A 16,974-nucleotide genomic window follows, 5' to 3' on the forward strand; every position below is an offset into this window, starting at 1 on the left:
TGTCTTTTATGTGCGGGTTATTTGTGTATCGTTCCAGTCACGGTATTGTGCATTTTTGTTATTTATTTGTAGAGTTATCAAGTTTGTAAATATCGTCAACAGAGACTTTGTTCTTAGTACTAATGTCTTTGATTAAATCTTCTTTGTCTGTGTCATAGGCAGTCAGGAGAGAATAGTCTACGGGTTTTGCAATGACTGCTTTTGGCACGGTGCTGAGGAGTCCAAATAATAGTGAAGCCGGAGTTCAGAAGTTTTTCCCTTGTCAAGGTTGAGGTGTACGTTTAGTAGGAATGTCTGTCGAGAAGTTTGAAGCTTGAGTTGGTTTTAAAGACTAAGTTGTGGTTCATCAGTGATCTGGTATAATACATTTTCAGGAAAGATAGTGGCATGATCAGAATTAGAGTATTTGAGGTTTGGTGAGAAAGAATTGGGTTTGGAAGAGGCAGGGCAGGATAGGCCTTAGAGGCAGTAGACGTGGGAGAGGCAGGTGTGGGCAAAAGGGGGAGTTGGAGGTGGAAGATATTGATGTGAGAATACTCAGATAGACAAGCACTTGTGAGACACAGATGATGATCAAACTAAATGTAAATTATGTGGTCAGACATATGGTCACTATCTTGAACACTATGTGCTTAATTGTCCACTTATTGAGGAATACAGAGACAGTATAATAACCTATGTGACGTGTCAAGATATCTTATTAGTGAAAATAAGATACCAGATATACTAAGCAAATTTCCTATATTTGCTTGTAACAGATAAGTGAACTGTAGATATGTAGATATTAACCCTTTTGGGGCCTAGTTCCTAGGTCTTTTGTGTATCCATATGTTCTTGCGCTACCCTCCACAGGATGGATATGAGGTGCACAATAAACTAACAACGTCAGTGGCAAAATCTAATCTTTGTAATTTGTTCATGATTGTAACCATGAATATTATTATAAAAACCATCTACATGTATAGACATGTAGATGGTTTTTTCTTTCTTTCTTTGTTGGGTTTATGAGAACCACTGACAAGTAGATGGTCATGATTGTGACCAAATCTATCTGGAATTCATTACCGTTGTAACTTATTCAGCTCTCAGAACTTTGGGGTCCAGTCTCTGGAGCCATTATATACTTCTGTAATCTATCCATACCACGGGTGGGATTCGAACCCGCGGTCTGAGTCTCAAAACTCTAGACCGTCGCGTGACGGACGAAGTGAGTCACTTCTGTAATCTATTGACCACCTGCCACACGATGGGTACGGGATGTATAATGATGATGTTAAATTGAGTTGTTGGCTGGGGAAGGACGGTGTTGCTTCCCCATAGGAGCTTTTTCTCGGTTTTTGACACTGGACTGTATGAGGTGGATGATACCAGTGGATGTACTGTGGACTGTATGTGGTGGATGATACCAGTGGATGTACTGTGGACTGTATGTGGTGGATGATACCAGTGGATGTACTGTGGACTGTATAAGGTGGATGATACCAGTGGATATACTGTGGACTGTATGTGTTGGATGATACCAGTGGATGTACTGTGGACTGTATGTGTTGGATGATACCAGTGGATGTACTGTGGACTGTATGTGGTGGATGATACCAGTGGATGTACTGTGGACTGTATGTGGTGGATGATACCAGTGGATGTACTGTGGACTGTATGTGGTGGATGATACCAGTGGATGTACTGTGGACTGTATAAGGTGGATGATACCAGTGGATATACTGTGGACTGTATGTGTTGGATGATACCAGTGGATGTACTGTGGACTGTATGTGTTGGATGATACCAGTGGATGTACTGTGGACTGTATGTGGTGGATGATACCAGTGGATATACTGTGGACTGTATGTGGTGGATGATACCAGTGGATGTACTGTGGACTGTATGTGGTGGATGATACCAGTGGATATACTGTGGACTGTATGTGTTGGATGATACCAGTGGATGTACTGTGGACTGTATGTGGTGGATGATACCAGTGGATGTACTGTGGACTGTATGTGGTGGATGATACCAGTGGATGTACTGTGGACTGTATGTGGTGGATGATACCAGTGGATGTACTGTGGACTGTATGTGTTGGATGATACCAGTGGATGTACTGTGGACTGTATGAGGTGGATGATACCAGTGGATGTACTGTGGACTGTATGTGTTGGATGATACCAGTGGATGTACTGTGGACTGTATGTGGTGGATGATACCAGTGGATGTACTGTGGACTGTATAAGGTGGATGATACCAGTGGATATACTGTGGACTGTATGTGTTGGATGATACCAGTGGATGTACTGTGGACTGTATGTGTTGGATGATACCAGTGGATGTACTGTGGACTGTATGTGGTGGATGATACCAGTGGATATACTGTGGACTGTATGTGGTGGATGATACCAGTGGATGTACTGTGGACTGTATGTGGTGGATGATACCAGTGGATATACTGTGGACTGTATGTGTTGGATGATACCAGTGGATGTACTGTGGACTGTATGTGGTGGATGATACCAGTGGATGTACTGTGGACTGTATGTGGTGGATGATACCAGTGGATGTACTGTGGACTGTATGTGGTGGATGATACCAGTGGATGTACTGTGGACTGTATGTGTTGGATGATACCAGTGGATGTACTGTGGACTGTATGAGGTGGATGATACCAGTGGATGTACTGTGGACTGTATGTGTTGGATGATACCAGTGGATGTACTGTGGACTGTATGAGGTGGATGATACCAGTGGATGTACTGTGGACTGTATGTGGTGGATGATACCAGTGGATGTACTGTGGACTGTATGTGGTAGATGATACCAGTGGATGTACTGTGGACTGTATGTGGTGGATGATACCAGTGGATGTACTGTGGACTGTATGTGGTGGATGATACCAGTGGATGTACTGTGGACTGTATGAGGTGGATGATACCAGTGGATGTACTGTGGACTGTATGTGGTGGATGATACCAGTGGATGTACTGTGGACTGTATGTGGTGGATGATACCAGTGGATGTACTGTGGACTGTATGTGTTGGATGATACCAGTGGATGTACTGTGGACTGTATGTGGTGGATGATACCAGTGGATGTACTGTGGACTGTATGTGGTGGATGATACCAGTGGATGTACTGTGGACTGTATGTGGTGGATGATACCAGTGGATGCCACCCACACCAGTCCACTAACACCTATTATTAACTATTTCACTGACGGGTGAACCTGGACATCAGGTGTCTTAATGAAACACGTCTCGAATGTTTTCCAGCCGTACCGGGGATTCGAACCCCGGAGTTGAGTGTTTGAGCTGAGTGTAGTTGTGATCCAGCTACTGGACACTGTTCTTATGTACTGGTGCTACTGGAGACGAGCTGATGATATTTCAGGTAATTCATGTGAAAATTATAATGGTAAGTCACGCCAGACATGTTGTGTACAAACTTAATGTAGACTAAGAAGGAGCACTGCAGGAGGCCTACTGGCCCATGCGAGGCAGGTCCAAATCTCCTACCGGCTTAAGACAATGTTATTAACGTACCTGAGGATGTTATTTGTAAGTCATGAACTATTTGTCTATTGTAATGGCTTTGTATTTTATGCAGGACAATATTGACTTCTTCAGTGGACGTCTCTGACATCAGTAAACTGATGTTGTCAAGTTAATTATTGGTGGTTCATTATGGAGTTTACTTGGAGAGAGTTCCGGGGGTCAACGCCCCCGTGGCCCGGTCTGTGACCAGGCCTCATGGTGGGTCAGGACCTGATCAACCAGGCTGTTACTGTTGGCTGCATGCAACCCAGCGTACGAACCACAACCCGGAATGTTGCATCTCCTGCCAATTCTTTTGCTTTTTGTGATTTTCACGTGCATGTTTTGTATTAATCCCTTTAGGATTTTCCAAGTGTATATTATCATGTATCTCTCCCGCCTGCGTTCCAGGGAGTACAGATCAAAGGACTTTAACCGTTCCCAGTAATTTAGGTGCTTTATCGTACTTACGTGTGCCTAGAGAAAACAAGTGATATGAAGAGAATCATCATGGGCTTGGCATCCCTAGTTTGTTTTAAAGGTTCTCATTATCCATCCTATCATTTTTCTAGCAGATGCGGTAGATACATTGTTGTGGTCTTAGAAAGTGAGATCCTCTGACATTATCACTCCCAGGTCCTTAACATTAATTGTTTGCTCTATTGTGTGGTTAGAATTTATTTTATGCTCTGATACACTTTTAATTTCTTTAAGTTTCCCATATCTGAATAGTTGAAATTTCTCTTCATTGAACTTTATACTGTTTTCTGCGGCCCATTTAAAGATTTGGTTGATGTCCGCTTGGAATCTCGCAGTGTCTTCGATGGAGGTCACTGTCATGGCAATTTGGGTGTCATCTGCCAAGGAAGATGTGAAGCTATGGCTTACATCTGTCTGTCAAATATGAGAAGGAGAAACAGGATGGGAGCGAGTACTGTGCCTTGTGGAACGAAGCTTTTCACTGTGCCCCCCTCTGTTTACAATTACTCTTTGTGTTCTATTTGTTAGGAAGTTATAGATCTGTCTATCAACTTTTCCTGTTATTCCTTTATCACACATTTTGTATACCATTACACTATGGTCGCACTTGTCGAAAGCTTTCGCAAAGTCTGTGTATACTACAACTGCATTTTCTTTATCGTCTATAGCATCCAGAACCTTGTCATAGTGGTCCAGTAGCTGAGACAGACAGGAGCGACCTGCTCTAAACCTATGTTGCCCTGGGTTGTGTAACTGATGGGTATCTAGATGGGTGGTGATCTTGCTTCTTAGGACCCTTTCAAAGATTTTTATGATATGGGATGTTAGTGCTATCGGTCTGTAGTTCTTTGCAATTGCTTTACTGCCACCTTTGTGGATTGGGGCTAGCTAGGATAACCTGGGGTAGGGAGGGTTAGCCAGCTAGGATAACTCAAGAAAGTCAGTAAGTCATCAAGGACAAGATAAGATAAGATTTCGTTCGGATTTTTAACCCCGGAGGGTTAGTCACCCAGGATAACCCAAGAAAGTCAGTGGGTCATCGAGGACTGTCTAACTTATTTCCATTGGGGTCCTCAATCTCGTCCCCCAGGATGCGACCCACACCAGTTGACTAACACCCAGGTACCTATTTGCTGCTAGATGAACAGGACACCAGGTATAAGGAAACGCGTCGAAATGTTTCCACCCGCCAGGAATCGAACCCGGGCCCTCTGTGTGTGAAGCGAGAGCTTTAGCCACCAGGCCACAAGGCCTCCATCTGTCTTATTTCCATTGTGGTCCTTCCATCTTGTCCCCAGGATGCCACTCACACCAATCAGCTAACACCCAGGTACCTACACCAGCTGCCACTGTTCACTTAACAGTAAGCAGGTACTTTGGTGTTATTTGACTGGTGTGGGTGGCATCCTGGGGAACAAGATTGATAGACCACAATGGAAATATGACAGATAGTCCTTGATGACCCACTGACTTTCATGGGTTATCCTGGCTGGCTAACCCTCCCTACCCCCAGTTATCCTAACTGGATAACTCTCCCCAGCGTTATCCTGGGTGGCTAACCCTCCCCAGGGTTATCCTGGGTGGCAAACCCTCCCCAGGGTTATCCTGGGTGGCTAACCCTCCCCAGGGTTATCCTGGCTGGCTAACCCTCCCCAGGGTTATCCTGGCTGGCTAACCCTCCCCAGGGTTATCCTGGCTGGCTAACCCTCCCCAGGGTTATCCTGGCTGGCTAACCCTCCCCAGGGTTATCCTGGCTGGCTAACCCTCCCCAGGGTTATCCTGGGTGGCTAACCCTCCCCAGGTTTAAAATCCTAACAAATCTTTCTTAATACATTAACTCCTCAATATAGCAGACTAATGGGGGTTGTCTGAGTATTTCTTAAATCATAACAATACAATACAATATTATTATTTCTTCATGCAGGACAAAAAAATGCAGTTTACAAGTAATAAAAGATTGTTAGGCACAAAATACTTACTAGTATATAATAAATTCCAGTCAAACTATGCCTGGGAATAAATAAAAGGGATGTAAATAACGTGTTAAAAGTATTTAACCAAGACAGGACTCGTAGAGGTGGGTTTAAAGTGGAAAAATTTTGATTTAGAAAGGATATAGGAAAGCATTGGTTTGGTAATAGAGTTGTAGATGAGTGGAACAAACTCCCGAGCAGCGTCATTGAAGTTGTAGTTTTAAAAGTAGCTTAGACAAATACGTGAGTGGGTGTGATAAATAGTTTTGAAAACTGATTTGTTGATGAATGAGACACTTGTGCAACATTTGGGAATCTTTACTGTGTAAGGACTGTGTAAGGAGAGGGGGAGTTTGAGGTAATCAGTCTCTGAACCTGGAATTGATGTGTTCAGTCCATCAGTATCTTGTAGAAAGTACAGCATATGGCCAGAGAAGTGGCTTATATACTGTAGTCAGGTGAGTGGAAGCAGGAGGCAGAGTCACAGTGGAACCATCCACTAGTATAAGTAGGTCTTTGTAGGTAAGTGGTTCAGAGAACTGACAAGTTGACAAATTAGACACATGTGCAACATTTTGATATCTTTATTGAGGAAATGTTTCACCACACAGTGGCTTCATCAGTCCTATACAAAGAAGAATGTTGAAGAACAGAAGGAGTTTGAGGTAATAAGTCCCTCATCCTGGAGGGACTGATTATCTCAGACTCCATCAGATCTTCACCATTCTTCTTTGTATAGGACTGATGAAGCCAGTGCATGGCGAAACGTTTTCTCAGTAAATTCCTGGGTCTGCACCTTGACTGCAACCTGAAATTCAACACCCATATCCAACACACAACAAAAAAAGTATCCAAAACAGTTGAGATCCTCTCAAAGCTACATTACTATGTACCACAATCAGCACTACTCGCACTATACTATTCATTTATCTATCCCTACCTCACCTATGTTATTTGTGCCTGGGGATCAACAGCAGCAACACACCTAAAGCCAATAATAACCCAACAAAAAGCTGCAGTAAGAATTATCATGCAATCCAGTGCTACCCCCCCCCACTCTTCAAAGACCTAAACTTACTCACTGTACAGAACATTCACACTTACTACTGTGCAACCTACATTTACAGAACCACAAATTCTAATATTAACCCTGAACTAAAACACTTTCTTGATAGTTGCCACACAATACCAGACACAAAAATCTGTGACATTCCTTGTGTCTGGCTAAATCTCTACAAAAACTCAATATACATAAAAGGGCCTAAAATCTGGAACTCCTGCCTGAAAACTCTAGAACCACAGACTCGACCACTGTTTTCAGAACTACCGTTAAACAGCACCTTATCTACCTAACACACCCCATCATCAGCTAACTACAGTGGACCCCCGGTTAACGATATTTTTTCACTCCAGAAGTATGTTCAGGTGCCAGTACTGACCGAATTTGTTCCCATAAGAAATATTGTGAAGTAGATTAGTCCATTTCAGACCCCCAAACATACACGTACAAACGCACTTACATAAATACACTTACATAATTGGTCGCATTCGGAGGTAATCATTATGCGGGGGTCCACTGTATGTCAAAATCACCTGTTCTCTTTTTTGTATTGTGAACAAATTTGTAATTCCCCCTAATTTACACTTACACTCGCCCAAATGACTAAACATAAAATTCCTAATGTAGTTATTGCCTAAGAAATCTTAAGTTAGTCCTAAGTTTGCCTAAGATACTCTCCCAATATAGGAACTTTAACAGAAACAGTGTATCATGCCAAGACTTAACCATTCCCATTACTAAATTAACTAACTGAAATATTGGTATATGTTTTGTACTACCTCCTTGATCTGTACTCCCTGGAATGCAGGCAAGAGAGATACATGATAATATACACCTGGAGTTTACCTGGAGAGAGTTCTGGGGGTCAACGCCCCCGCAGCCCGGTCTGTGACCAGACCTCCTGGTGGATCAGAGCCTGATCAACCAGGCTGTTACTGCTGGCTGCACACAATCCAACGTACGAGCCACAGCCTGGCTGGTCAGGTACTGACTTTAGGTGCTTGTCCAGTGCCAGCTTGAAGACTGCCAGGGGTCTATTGGTAATCCCCCTTATGTATGCTGGGAGGCAGTTGAACAGTCTCGGGCCCCTGACACTTATTGTATGGTCTCTTAACGTGCTAGTGACACCCCTGCTTTTCATTGGAGGGATGTTGCATCGTCTGCCAAGTCTTTTGCTTTCGTAGTGAGTGATTTTCGTGTGCAAGTTCGGTACTAGTCCCTCTAGGATTTTCCAGGTGTATATAATCATGTATCTCTCCCGCCTGCATTCCAGGGAGTACAGGTTCAGGAACCTCAAGCGCTCCCAGTAATTGAGGTGTTTTATCTCCGTTATGCGCGCCGTGAAGGTTCTCTGTACATTTTCTAGGTCAGCAATTTCACCTGCCTTGAAAGGTGCTGTTAGTGTGCAGCAATATTCCAGCCTAGATAGAACAAGTGACCTGAAGAGTTGAATTTATAAACAGACAGTGTTTCTTTTATATTCACAGGTAATGAATTCCAGATTTTAGGGCCTTTTATGTGCAATGAGTTTTTGCATAGCGTGAGATGGACACGAGGAACATCAAAGAGTGATCTGTCTTGTGTTATGGTCATGTGTTCTGTTGAGGTTGGTAAGGAGATGTTTGAGGGGAGGGTTTATGTCAGAGTTAAGTGTTCTATGTATGTAGTAGGTGCAGTAAAAAGTATGGATGTTTTGTATGGTGAGTAGGTTTAGAGTTTTGAATATTGTATATAATCATGTATCTCTCCTGCCTGCATTCCTGGGAGTACAGGTTCAGGAACCTCAAGCGCTCCCAGTAATTGAGGTGTTTTATCTCCGTTATGCGCGCCGTGAAGGTTCTCTGTACATTTTCTACGTCAGCAATTTCACCTACCATGAAAGGTGCTGTTAGTGTGCAGCAATATTCCAGCCTAGATAGAACAAGCAACCTGAAGAGTGTCATCATCTGTCTTATTTCCATTGTGGCCCTTCTATCTTGTCCCCAGGATGCCACCCACACCAATCAGCTAACACCCAGGTACCTACACCAGTTGCCACTGTTCACCCAACAGTAAGCAGGTACCTTGGTGTTATTTGACTGGTGTGGGTGGCATCCTGGGGGACAAGATTGATGGACCATAATGGAAATATGACAGATAGTCCTTGATGACCCACTGATTGGTACCAAACCTGCACACAAAAATCACTCCCTATGAAAGCGAAAGACTCGGCAGGAGATGCAACATTCCCCCAATGAAAAGCAGGGGTGCCACAAGTACATTGAGAGACAACACAGTAAGTGTCCAGGGCCCAAGACTGTTCAACTGCCTCCCAGCATACATGAGGGGGATTACCAATAGACCCCTGGCTGTCTTTAAGAAGGCACTGGACAGGCACCTAAAGTCAGTACCTGACCAACCAGGCTGTGGTTCGTACATCAGCTTGTGTGTGGCCAGTAGTAACAGCCTGGTTGATCAGACCCTGATCCACCATGAGGCCTGGTCTCAGACCGAGCCGCCGAGGCATTGATTCCCAAAACCCTCTCCAGGTAAACCTCACTATATCAATCTAATTAATGATAATCACTTTAGTTACCTAACTTTTATATCAGTTTGCAATATATATTAAAATGTACTGCTCCATAACCTGTGTCAATATAGAGTAAGAATTAGGATTAGTCTGCCCAAAATTCCTAGCCATGCTAGAGGCCTTCTTTGTTATTAATATTTTATATTATGTAAACTACACTTTAAGTAAGTAAGTAAGTAAGTTTATTCAGGTATACACAAATACAGTTACATAGAATTATCATACATAGCAGCATATGTGTAGAGAACCTGGGATAACCCAAAAAAGTCAGACAGAGTGACTTATTTCCATTGGGGTCCTTTGTGAACTTTGCAAGGAGATAAACATTTTCGTTTTCGTTTTCAAGTGTACATATGTCTAATTTATCAAGTTGGTCTTTGTGAAAAGACTTATTTACACTAGGCAAATGTTGAAGAATTCCTTGTATCAAGATCCCATGATGTGTAGGTGGCCCGGTGGCCTGGTGGCTAAAGCTCCTGCTTCACACACGGAGGGCCCGGGTTCGATTCCCGGCGGGTGGAAACATTCCGACACGTTTCCTTACACCTGTTGTCCTGTTCACCTAGCAGCAAATAGGTACCTGGGTGTTAGTCGACTGGTGTGGGTCGCATCCTGGGGGACAAGATTAAGGACCCCAATGGAAATAAGTTAGACAGTCCTCGATGACGCACTGACTTTCTTGGGTTATCCTGGGTGGCTAACCCTCCGGGGTTAAAAATCCGAACGAAATCTTATCTTATCTTATCTTATCTCTTATGTGGGTGAGTGTTAGATGGTCCTGCCTAGCATGGGCCAGCAGGCCTGTTGCAGTGCTCCTTAAAAACTACTTAGATACTCTCATATATGCCTAACATTGTACTGTATTGGTCATTATTTTAAGTCCGTTATACTGATATCAGTTAACCCGTAAACGGTCCAAACGTATATATACGTTCACTACCGTACTGCCCCAACTTTTTTGAGAAAAAAAAATTGTTGTTTTTTAATAGGAAAAAAGAGCATATGGTACCCAGGCATCCCCAATTATTTTAATATGGTGCACAGTGAGTGCTCACACCCATTAAATCTAGTTATACTCTAATTCTTGTAAACAACTTATATAAGACCTTAGTGCAGTTACAATTGAGAGTCTTGTGCCTTTTTTATATCATTAGATTAAACTCAGTTGTACTATAGCTCATTCTAGCTCAATACATAGACTATACCAAAGTCATTATATTAGACCTTAGTGCAATTACAAGTGAGAGTCTTGTGCTATTTTTAATTTGTATTTTTATATTATTAGTTTATACCTAGTTGTACTTTAGCTTATTCCAGCACAACACATAGACAACATCAACTTCATTATGTGTATTAGTGACTATACTCTACATGACCAAAATGCTTTAGCTATATACTTGTCCAAACTTCCCACCAGTACAAATATCAGTACTAGAACTCAACCCACAACTCAGGATATAAATAACCATAATTTAAACCTAGAAGATGATTGATCACATTGACCCTGATCTAAACCTCCATAATCTGGCACACAATCAAAACCTATTGGAAAGTAACTGCCTTTACTACACAGCATCACAAGCCAGCACTATCCTAAACAATGCTAAAAGTCTATCAGTACTTAACTACAACATCAGGTCCTTAAGCAAGCACTATGATGACCTCCTGGCACTCCTTGAATCACCAAAGACACCCTTCTCCTGCATTATTCTTACTGAGACCTGGCTTAAGCAGGACACAATAGATATCTACCCACTACCAGGATACACAGCAATCCACAACTGCAGACCATACCAAGTTGGAGGTGGTATTGCAATCTATTACTCTAACCAATTATCTTGTATTAGCACCACTTGCTTTAGTGATGAATATGGAGAATACATTTTTGCTAATTTTACTGTAAAAGCCTTAAGATGCCTATAACAATCGGTGCCATTTACCAGATACCTCACTCAAACATCCCAAATTTCAGTGAGAAATTAAAGGCACTAATAACAAACAGACAAATGAATAAGCACCACCTTCTCTTAGCTGGAGACTTCAACATCAACCTTGGCTTACTAGATGATCAGCCTGTAACTGATTTCATCAACAATATGAACAACACACTTCTCATACCAACAATAACTAAACCAACCAGGCTCACTGAAACAAGTGCAACCATAATAGACCACATATGGACCAATATACTAGCCCCCCTTAAATCAGGGATAATCACAGATAGCACTACAGACCACTACCCTACCTTCCTCTTGACAAACATTAGTAAACCACCACTTGAATACAACAAAGTCTCATTTAGACTCCATGATGAGGCCTCAATAAGGAAGTTCACAGCTGACCTAGAGACTGTTGACTGGCCTACAGAATTCTCCAAGGCCAATACCATTGGCCTTGGAGACTATACAACAAACATTGTCCTATAAAAACGAAACAGATCACAAACAAACGGCTTGGTTGCCCATGGCTAACCAGCACCATTCTGAAAGCCATTGATAAGAAACACCAATATGAAAAGCAATATAGACAGGGCTTAATACACAAAGATATTCTTAAACACTATTCATCAGTTCTCACCAAAGTAATAAAGAAAGCCAAACAACTATACTACTCCAGTAGATTCACTGACACAAGAGGAGATATAAAAAAGACCTGGAAAACACTCTCTCAGATTCTAGGGACCCACAAACTGAAAAAAAAACAAGAATATTGTCCTAACTAAACCTAATGAAACACCACTGCATCCCACTGACACAGCTAACAAGATAAACGACTTCTTCTCAACCATAGGATCTAATCTCGCCAATAAAATCCCACGTACCAATACCCATGCCGGGGACTACCTAGATGGGAATTTCCCAAATTCCTTCTATCTTGCACCAACTGAGCCCACGAAGTCACCGAGATTATAAAGTCACTCAAAAATAACTCGGGGAATCTGTCTCATGTCCCACCATTATTGTACAAGCTAGCAGCCCATGTCCTCTCGCATGCTATCTCATTACTTTTTAACAAGTCACTAGAAACTAGCACCTTCCCAAAACTACTCAAGATAGCAAGGGTTACACCAATACATATAGGTGGTGACCCTACAGATTTAAACAACTATAGGCCAATATCAAACTTATCATTGCTATCCAAAATCTTGAGAAACTCGTGCACAGGAGACTATATTCATTTATAACGACACAAAACATACTCAGCCCCTGCCAATTTGGATTCAGGAAAAATAAAAGCACTAACGATACAATCATAAAAATGCTTGATCTGCTTTACACAGCATTGGAAAATAAGGAATATCCACTAGGAATTTTTATTGACCTAAGAAAAGCTTTTGACACAGTAGACCACGGCATCCTACTCCACAAACTTGACCACTATGGTATAAGAGCCCATGCGCTTGCATATTTCAAATCTTACCTTACTAATAGGTATCAGTATGTCACCATTAATGACACAGCATCAACAACACGGCCACTTGATACTGGAGTTCCACAAGGAAATGTCCTTGGTCCCCTGCTCTTCCTCATATACATCAATGATCTTCCAAATGTATCTCAACACCTGAACCCCATTCTCTTTGCTGACGACACGACTTATGTCATCGCTCACCCTAATCTTGCCACCCTCAACACCATTGTTAACGAGGAGCTGATCAAAATATCGACTTGGATGACAGCCAATAAACTTATGCTTAACACTGACAAAACCTACTACATTATGTTTGGTAGCAGAGCAGGAGATGCACAAATTAACATTAAGATCGACAACACACTAATTGCCAGACATAATGAGGGCAAATTCCTAGACCTATACCTCGACAACAACCTGAATTTCAGCACCCATATCCAACACATAACCAAACAAGTATCCAAAACAGTGGGGATCCTCTCCAAGATACGATACTACGTGCCGCAAACTTCCCTTCTCACACTATACCACTCACTTATATATCCATATCTCACCTATGCTATCTGTGCTTGGGGTTCAACTGCAGCAACACACCTAAAGCCAATAATAACCCAACAAAAAGCCGCAGTAAGAATAATCACTAACTCCCATCCCTGGCAACACCCCCCCCCCACTCTTCATAGATCTAAACTTACTCCCTGTTCAGTACATCCACACTTACTACTGTGCAATCTACATCTACAGGACCATAAATTCCAATATTAACCTTGACCTAAAACGCTTTCTTGATAGCTGTGACAGAACCCACAGGCATAACGCCAGACACAAACATCTCTATGACATTCCCCGTGTCCGACTAAACCTTTACAAAAATTCAATGTATGTCAAAGGCCATAAAATCTGGAACACCCTACCTGAAAACTCTAGAACTGCAGACACATTCATCACCTTCAAAACTACCATTAGAAAACATCTTATCTCCCTGATACACCCTGTCAACTAATTATACGAATACCACCTAGTGTTCACACTTACACTCACTCACCCATTTGACCATAAACAGAAATATCAATCTCAGTCTTAAAATAATGAATCTTAACTAGTCATAAGTTGGCCTGTGATACTCCAATACTGAAACTATGTATAGTGCCAAAACAAAAGCATTCACATTGCTAAACTCACAAACTAGTATTTAGTCACTTAGCCATAATACCAACTTACCTCATAATTTTGTATTATTTTAAACTTAAAATTTAATCTAAGTCTGCCCGAAGTGCCTAGCCATGCTAGGTGTTATAGTGGTACACTCTGTAATTATTATTTTACTACATGTAAACCACACAATAACCAAATTCTGTAAACTCAGCATTGTAATCCTTATAGAGAATAAACTTTGAATTTGAATTCTCACATGTCTAGGCGACTCAGGCTTATTGTGGCAATGTTAAATGTAGGACACATAAAACGTATATATACGTTTGGGGCACTAGCGGTAAAAACGTATATATACGTTTGGGGCACTAGCGGTAAAAACGTATATATACGTTTGGGGCACTAGCGGTAAAAACGTATATATACGTTTGGGGCACTAGCGGTAAAAACGTATATATACGTTTGGACCCCTTACCGGTTAATTAAATCAAGAGTTTACATATACAGCCTCTCCTGACTTAACTACGAAATTCCGCTCCTAAGACCACGCTGTTATGTAACTGTAGAGAGGAGAGTCATGTATAATGGACAGGTGTAAGTAACACAGGATAATAGAGATATAATGAAGTTGTACAAGTTCTCATTAATATGTATAGAATTGTACCGTTTTTTCATGAACAACCAGTCTTGTTGTACTTATAATTGTTCATGAACAACCAGTCTTGTTGTACTTATAATTGTTCATGAACAATCAGTCTTGTGCTTACAGTTGTTGATAACTGTATAAGAAATGCTACTTAAGTCTTTTTCTAAATCTAAAGCAACATTGAAGCATTAGAATTAGTTTGTCTGAAATACATTGTATACAAGTAACTATTTTGTGACTATCAAATATTATTTATATTACTACTGCTGTTACTACCACCAGTACTGTTGTTACTACCACTACTACTGCCACTACTACTACCAGTACTACTGCCACTACTACTACCACTACTACTGCCACTACTACCACTACTACTACCAGTACTACTGCCACTACTACTACCACTACTACTGCCACTACTACTACCACTACTACTGCCACTACTGCCACTACTACTGCCACTACTACTGCCACCACCACCACTACTACTGCCACTACTACTGCCACCACCACCACTACTACTACCACTACTACTGCCACTACTACTGCCACTACTACCACTACTACTGCCACTACTACTGCCACTACTACTGCCACTACTACTGCCACTACTACTGCCACTACTACTACCACTACTACTGCCACTACTACTGCCACTACTACTGCCACTACTACTGCCACTACTACCACTACTACTACCACTACTACTGCCACTACTACCACTACTACTACCACTACTACTACCACTACTACTGCCACTACTACTGCCACTACTACTGCCACTACTACTGCCACTACTACCACTACTACTGCCACTACTACTGCCACTACTACTACCACTACTGCCATTACTACTGCCACTAATACTGCCACTAATACTGCCACTACTACTGCCACTACTACTGCCACTACTACTGCCACTACTACTGCCACTACTACTGCCACTACTACTGCCACTACTACTGCCACTACTACTGCCACTACTACTGCCACTACTACTGCCACTACTACTGCCACTACTACTGCCACTACTACTGCCACTACTGCTGCCACTACTGCCACTACTACTGCCACTACTACTGCCACTACTACTGCCACTACTACTGCCACTACTACTGCCACTACTACTGCCACTACTACTGCCACTAAGATAAGATAAGATAAGATTTCGTTCGGATTTTTAACCCCGGAGGGTTAGCCACCCAGGATAACCCAAGAAAGTCAGTGCGTCATCGAGGACTGTTTAACTTATTTCCATTGGGGTCCTTAATCTTGTCCCCCAGGATGCGACCCACACCAGTCGACTAACACCCAGGTACCTATTTGCTGCTAGGTGAACAGGACAACAGGTGTAAGGAAACGTGTCGAAATGTTTCCACCCGCCGGGAATCGAACCCGGGCCCTCCGTGTGTGAAGGGTTCGATTACCGGAGGGTGGAAACATTTCGACACTACTGCCACTACTACTGCCACTACTACTGCCACTACTGCCACTACTACTGCCACTACTACTGCCACTACTACTGCCACTACTACTGCCACTACTACTGTCACTACTGCCACTACTACTGCCACTACTACTGCCACTACTACTGCCACTACTACTGCCACTACTACTGCCACTACTGCTGCCACTATTACTACTGCCACTACTGCTACCACTACTACTACCACTACTACTGCCACTACTACTGCCACTACTACTGCCACTACTACTGCCACTACTACTGCCACTACTGCTACTATTACTACTATTGCTACTATTACTGCTACTGCTATTACTACTACTGCTACTATTACTACTACTGCTGCTATTACTACTACTGCTGTTACTACTATTACTGCTGTTGCTACTATTACTACTATGATTACTACTATCATTACTTCTGCTGCAGCTACTACTATTACTGCTGTTGCAACTATTGATATACTACTTCTGCTATTACTACCACTACGTGGCCCGGTGGCCTGGTGGCTAAAGCTCCCGCTTCACACACGGAGGGCCCGGGTTCGATTCCCGGCGGGTGGAAACATTTCGGCACGTTTCCTTACACCTATTGTCCTGTTCACCTAGCAGCAAATAGGTACCTGGGTGTTAGTCGACTGGTGTGGGTCGCATCCTGGGGGACAAGATTAAGGACCCCAATGGAAATAAGTTA

At 42.4% G+C, this 16,974-nt stretch overlaps 1 long non-coding RNA gene across 1 annotated transcript in view; it reads left to right on the plus strand.

Annotated features, from left to right (window-relative positions):
* The first annotated feature begins 3,285 nt into the window (after positions 1–3,285).
* LOC138855414 (uncharacterized) overlaps positions 3,286–16,974 on the plus strand; it is a 358,079-nt gene continuing 344,390 nt past the window's right edge. The window contains exon 1 of the long non-coding RNA XR_011394653.1: positions 3,286–3,406. This is a non-coding gene — a long non-coding RNA (uncharacterized lncRNA). The remainder of the gene's footprint in view (positions 3,407–16,974) is intronic.

Source organism: Cherax quadricarinatus, chromosome 93 (genome assembly GCF_038502225.1).
Source record: "Cherax quadricarinatus isolate ZL_2023a chromosome 93, ASM3850222v1, whole genome shotgun sequence".
Taxonomy (NCBI): Eukaryota; Metazoa; Arthropoda; class Malacostraca; order Decapoda; family Parastacidae; genus Cherax; species Cherax quadricarinatus.